Source organism: Daktulosphaira vitifoliae, unplaced genomic scaffold, assembly GCF_025091365.1.
Source record: "Daktulosphaira vitifoliae isolate Bord-2020 unplaced genomic scaffold, ASM2509136v1 Scaffold_5, whole genome shotgun sequence".
In the NCBI taxonomy this organism is placed as follows: domain Eukaryota; kingdom Metazoa; phylum Arthropoda; class Insecta; order Hemiptera; family Phylloxeridae; genus Daktulosphaira; species Daktulosphaira vitifoliae.
Window position 1 is genome coordinate 17,099,746 of NW_026099576.1, and position 7,511 is coordinate 17,107,256.

Genomic DNA, 7,511 nt, shown 5'->3' on the forward strand with positions numbered 1-7,511 from the left:
ATTATTAATATATTTATATTTATTTATTCATATATTACACTTCTAAATCATAAAACTTGTAATCAGAATATAAATAATGAAATAAGAGATACTGTAGCTTTTAGAATAATCTATTATTTTTTTTAAAATTAAACACTATCTACAGATTTGCATCGAAGCATTTTTTATGATAGTGATTTAAATCATTGTCAGATATCATCTATGCTGGACCCAACTATACCACGACCCCACTGTGCAGCCATCCCACTNATACCACGACCCCACTGTGCAGCCATCCCACTATGTTGGGTTTTTTTATATATTAAAAAATCATTTTTTTTTTTGATATATTATCAGATATATTAATATTTGTATACATTTTTCCTAAGGAGTTAAATAAATTCCTATAGGTATTTCGCCATGTAGTGAAAACAACAATGGTAAAATTAACATAATCGAATATAGTCCTGGAATCTTTTTTTTCCTCGTTTTAATCCCAATTACTTGGGGTCGGCCAAATCCTGTAATAAATAATAAAATAACAATGATTAAAATCACTGTCATAAGAAATGCTACGATGCAAATCTTTAGATAATGTATAATTCTAAGAAATTGGTGGATAATTACAAAAGCAACAACTATTTCCTTAATTATATCCAGATTAGTAATTCTTTTACTTATATATTATNTCAACTCCTATTTCCTTAATTATATCCAGATTAGTAATTCTTTTACTTATATATTATATAATTTTTATAATTAATTGTTTTTAAATTATTATTGATTTTTAATATGCTAAAAGTAATAATTTTTAACCTACTTTTTTTTGTCCTTTAAAGCGAAAGTTTATAATAAAAAAAAAAAAATGAATTTATTACCATAATTTTTAGCTCAACTTGCAAGTTTGAATTAGACATTATTAAATAGAAAAAAATAAAATTGTTAAGATTAATATGCAATCAAGAAATTTTATAATTACTATTTACAGTACATTTATCAGAAGAGTTCGTTTTTTTTTTTACATTTTTATCGTAATAGATCACTTACATAAAAATCATAGTAATCATTTCTAATTAGCTTTTGGTGTTTAAAAAAATTCTATAATGGAAATATTCAGAACTTAATTAATTTTAATGATTTACTTATCTAAAAAAACCCAGCACAGTGGGGTGGCGGCACAGTGGGGTCGTGGCATAGTTGGGTCTAGTATAGATGATATCTGACAGTGATTAAAATCACAATCATAAAAAACGCTTCGATGCAAATCTGTAGATAGTGTTTAATTAAAAAAAAAAAAAAAAATTGTTAAAATAGCATATTTTTGAATATGGTAGCCATTTACGCATAGAAGATAGATCGTCGGGACTAATTTTTTTTATTTATTTTATAGTACACAAAATAAGCTTTAATTTGATATATGTTTAAAGGACGCAGTAATTCCAGAACATTTTCAAAAATTAAGTTGAAAAAGTTATTTTTTGTATAAAAGTTACTATTTTAAATCCCCAGTGAGCAGAATAAGTGTTAGATTTTCAAAAAAAATTATATCAAATGAAAGGGAAATATCTAAGGTTTCAATACAAAAAAATATTATTTTTATTTGTTCATTTTTGAAAAAGTTATGGCAGTTTTAAGTACAAAAAACATCCCGATAAAATGTAATTTTTATCGCAAACATTACATTTTTTTTTGAATTTTCGACAGCCATTTGCACATAGAAGATAAGATGTCGGGACAAATTTTTTTTTTTCATTTGATAGTACATAAAATAACCTTTGATTTGATATATGTTTAAAGGACGCAGTATTTCCGGAACATTTTCAAAAGTTCAGTTGAAAAAGATCTATGTTTTTTACAATATTTTAAGTTTTGAACGCCCCCTATATAAGGGGAAATTGTCCAATTTTAATAAAAAGTATGTCAAATGAAAGATGTACTTATAATGTATTTAGAAAAAAAAAATTTGTGCTGATATATACATTTTTCAAAAAGTTATAGCATTTTTAAGTTGAAAATTTAAAATCGAAAATCGAAAATTTTAACACAAAAATAGTGTTTTTTTAACTACGGCAGCCGTTTAAATGTAGAAAAAAAAGTGTCGGGACAAATTTTTTTTTTTCATTTTGTAGTACACAAAATAAGCTTTAATTTGATATATGTTTAAAGGACGCAGTAATTCCAGAACATTTTCAAAAATTAAGTTGAAAAAGTTATTTTTTGTATAAAAGTTACTATTTTAAATCCCCCAGTGAGCAGAATAAGTGTTAGATTTTCAAAAAAAATTATATCAAATGAAAGGGAAATATCTAAGGTTTCAATACAAAAAAATATTATTTTTATTTGTTCATTTTTGAAAAAGTTATGGCAGTTTTAAGTACAAAAAACATCCCGATAAAAGGTAATTTTTATCGCAAACATTACATTTTTTTTTAAATTTTCGACAGCCATTTGCACATAGAAGATAAGATGTCGGGACAAATTTTTTTTTTTCATTTGATAGTATATAACATAACCTTTGATTTGATATATGTTTAAAGGACGCAGTATTTCCGGAACATTTTCAAAAATTAAGTTGAAAAAGTTATTTTTTGTAAAAAAGTTACTATTTTAAATCCCCCCAGTGAGCAGAATAAGTGTTAGATTTTCAAAAAAAATTATATCAAATGAAAGGGAAATATCTAAGGTTTCAATACAAAAAAATATTATTTTTAATTGTTCATTTTTGAAAAAGTTATGGCAGTTTTAAGTACAAAAAACATCCCGATAAAAGGTAATTTTTATTACAAACATTACATTTTTTTTTAATTTTCGACAGCCATTTGCACATATAAGATAAGATGTCGGGACAAATATTTTTTTTTCATTTGATAGTATATAACATAACCTTTGATTTAATGTATGTTTAAAGGACGCAGTATTTCCGGAACATTTTTAAAAGTTCAGTTGAAAAAGATCTATGTTTTTTACAATATTTCAAGTTTTGAACGCCCCCTATATAAGGGAAAATTGTTCAATTTTACTAAAATGTATGTCAAATGAAAGATGTACTTATAATGTATTTAGAAAAAAAAAATTTGTACTAATACATACATTTTTCGAAAAGTTATAGCATTTTTAAGTTGATAATTTAAAATCGAAAATCGAAAATTTTAACAAAAAATAGTGTTTTTTTAACTACGGCAGCCATTTGCCATTTAAAAAAAGTTGCTATTTTAAATCCCCCCAATGAGCAGGTTAAGTGTTAGATTTTCAAAAAAATGATATCAAATGAAAGGGAAATATCTAAGGTTTTAGTATAAAAAAAAATTATATTGATTTGTTGATTTTTCAAAAAGTTATAGAAATTTTAAGAAAAAAAAGTGAAAAATTTTCGAAAATTAGCGATTTTTAAATTTGTAATTTTTTTGCATATTTCCCGTATTTGCGGGGAACGAGGGAATTTTTTTTCAATTTTTAAGGGTAATGTCTCCAACTAGATACGATTTGTGATCTTTTGACGTATTTTTGAAAGAAATCCGTCCAGTGAGAGCTGAGAAAAAGTGGCAACAGACATAAAAAAAAAAAAACACATCATAGTAAAATTAATACAATAAAAAAAAGTTGTTAAAAAGATTTACTCAATTAAGCGTATTATAAAATTTGATTTTAATTGTAAAAATCCTTCGTTAAATTCAGGTGAAACTAAAAATCATTTCTCCTTTAAATTTATGATTTATATGGCAACATGTTACAAAAAAAAATTGGAATATTATAGACTGGTAGTAGCACACACAAATAGAGTTAAAAAATTAATAAATTACAAATTAAAATTATTTACTTTTGTAGTTGAATACGTTTACCATATCAAATCTACTTCTAGTAATAAATACTTTAAGAATTTTAGAAATGAATGTTTTTAATTGTTTGTATGGAAAAAGCTGGTTAATCTACTTTTTATTTGAATAAGGAATAATTGTTCGATTTTTAAGAGTAATAACTTAAACTATATACGAATTGTAATCATTTGACGTATCGTTGAAAAAAGTAGGTCTAGTGAGGGTTGACAAAATAAATCGTAGCTACAAAAAAACCACATAGTAAAATAATATTAACATGAATATAAATTTCTTCTCACGAGGGGAGACTATAGTGATGGGATTCTTTATATTTATTGAAGTTATTGAATCTAAATGAGGTAAAAATCAAACGATTTGAAAATTCAAAAACTCAAAAAAAAAGCAAAATATATTATTATGCCACAGGCGGATTTGAACTTCGTACCCTATGAGCAAGCGACATAAGTGTTACCGATTCGGCAAGTGATTGTCATCTGCGTTGTATGATAATATTAGCAATTAAAGCTAACTCAAATTTAAAAATTACTTTTTCGACTTTAAAAAAGTAAAAAAATGTTAAATAATTTACCTGTCTTATTTATTCTATGACAATTAAATTATATAATATTCATGAAAGTCAGTGTATTCCCCTATTAAAATATTTTAAAATAAAATACAAAACCCAGAATTTTAATACAAAAATAGCATATTTTTGAATACGGTAGCCATTTGCGCATATTCGTAGGTCGTCGGGACAAATTTTTTTCGCTTAATTTTATAGTACGTGACATAGGCTTTAATTTTGTATATGTTTAAAGGACGCAGTAATTCCAGAACATTTTCAAAAGTTAAGTTGAAAAAGTTATTTTTTGTATAAAAGTTACTATTTTAAATCCCCCAGTGAGCAGAATAAGTGTTAGATTCTCAAAAAAAAAAAAAAATGATATCTAATGAAAGGAAATTACCTAAGATTTCTATATTAAAAAATATTATTTTGATTTGTTAATATTTGAAAAAGTTATGACAGTTTTAAGTACAAAAACATCCTGATAGAAGGTGATTTTTATCGCAAACATTACATTTTTTGTTGAATTTCGGCAGTCCTTTGCACATAGAAGATAAGCTGTCGGAACAAATTTTTTTTTTCATTTTATAGTATATAACATAACCTTTGATTTGATATATGTTTATAGGACGCGTGTTTCTGGAACATTTTTAAAAATTAATTAAGTAAAATTAAAACTATATTAAAAATATTATTAATTAAAAAAAAAAACTAAAAAATATTAAACTCAAAGCCATAAAAAATTAATGAAAAGTCGGGGATACGTATTTCGGAAACAATGTTACCATTATCAACGCTAAATACACACTGATCAAAAGTGATCAATTTTTATTATATTCAAAAGTTAAGTTGAAAAAGTTATATTTTTTATACGATGTTTGAAGTTTTGAACTTCCCCATTTTAAGGGGATATTGTTCAATTTTACTAAAATGTATGTCAAATGAAAGATGTACTTATAATGTATTTAGAAAAAAAAAATTTGTGTTAATACATACATTTTTCGAAAAGTTATAGCATTTTTAAGTTGAAAATTTAAAATCGAAAATCGAAAATTTTAACAAAAAATAGTATTTTTTTAACTACAGCAGCAGTTTAAATGTAGAAGATAAAGTGTCGGGACAAATTTTTTTTTTTTCATTAAAAATATTAATAAATATTAATGTACTTATCTCAAAAAAAACATAATGATCGATATATTTTTCAAAAAGTTGTAGCATTATAAAGTTAAGAATATAAAAAAGAATTTTTTTTATTAACTTTGATGTCTGATTTTACCATGAAAAAATGTTTTTTCATAATAAAGTATATTACATTAGCATTAATTTAAGATATATATAAAAGTGTCAGTATTTCTGGAACACTTTCAAAAGTTAAGTTAAAAAAGTTAATTTTTTGTGAAAAAGTTGTCATTTTGAATCCCCACCTGTAGGTCAATTTTATAAAAAAAAATATATCAAATGATAGGTAAAGACATTATGCATCTATTAAAAAAAAATTTATATTGATTTGTTCAATTTTGAAAAAGTTATGGCAGTTTTATGTAAAAAAATTGAAAAAATGTCGAAAATTAGTGATTTTTAAATTTGTAATTTTTTTGAAGATTTCCCCCATTTACTGGGAACGAGGGAATTTTTTTCAATTTTTAAGGGTAATGTCTTCGACTAGATACGATTTGTGATCTTTTGACGTATCGTTGAAAAAAATCCGTTCGGTGAGAGCTGAGAAAAAGTGGTAACAGACACAAAAAAAAAAAACACATCATAGTAAAACCAATACCTTCTCAGCTTCGCATTGAAGCTAAAATGTGACATTGATATTTTTAAATGATAATCAAAGTTGATTAAATTATATATCAAATGTTGATTTTTTTTAAACAACTCTTTTATGCGAGGCCGATTGCATCGATATAGGGCTATCATAAATTGTTCAAACTATTTTCAATCGCATATATAATTCAATCACCATTGATTTATTATCTCAGTGAGTAAGCTATTTAATAGAATAAAAACATTGAAGCACTTTTTAAATATTTACAATACTCTTAAATTTTTAATTGATATTCATAAAATAATTTTTTTACTCTTGAAAATTATTTAAATAAATTTTAACATTTTATATTAATACAATTAAAATATTGATAAAAAAAAACAACACGGAATAAACAAACGTAAACGCAGCCATATTTTGCACTTAAACTGACATTTTCTTAGCTAAGGATAGATTTTCTTAATTAAGTATTGGTATAGGTATCCAATGGAATAAAAAATAAAATAAAATCCAACAATTTACTTATTCTAAGTTTTCGTCAGTGTAATTTAAGATACTATAAAAAGTAAATATTAAATAGTATCCACTTAAACTAAAAAAAATATAAATCATTAAATAACTATTGAAAAAATACCATGAATGATATTTGATCTTATAATTTTTTATAATAAATTATACTTCAATAAATAATTAAAGATAGGATTTATCATTTTTAGATTATATATGTATTAACAATTAGCAATTATAATTTACAAATTAATATTTTCTTACGTGTTTTAATTATCATAATACGCAAAAAAAAAATAAAAGTAAAATTGAACAACTAGTTCTTTTTACAAATAATAATTAAGTGATATAAAAAGTTAACTAATATTAAGAAATGTATTACTTAAAAAAATTATTTGCTTAAAGGAATAGTAACAAACGATAATTTACTATTATCAGTGTTGGGTAGTAACTTGAATTACAAGATATAGTAACGAAACTACTTATAAAGTAACTTTAGTGTAATTTAATTATTAAAAGTAGTTATATTTTATTTTTAATTAATTATTTAAGGGTTATTTTAAAAAATTACTCGTTACTTTATTTTAAACGATATATTTTAAAAGTTTGCNTATTTAAGGGTTATTTTAAAAAATTACTCGTTACTTTATTTTAAACGATATATTTTAAAAGTTTGCACTGCTCTTTAGTGGTTATTTAGAATTTTATACCGAGGTGTAATTTAAAAAAAGTTCATACCTCTTTTTCATTGTATCAAAATTTAAGAATTATTTAAGTCCTTACTTCTAGGTAAAATTTTTTTTCTAGCAATTTTCCTGTAAATAAAATACAAAAAATAATAACCAAGACTCGAATAATACTATTCAATTAAATGTTG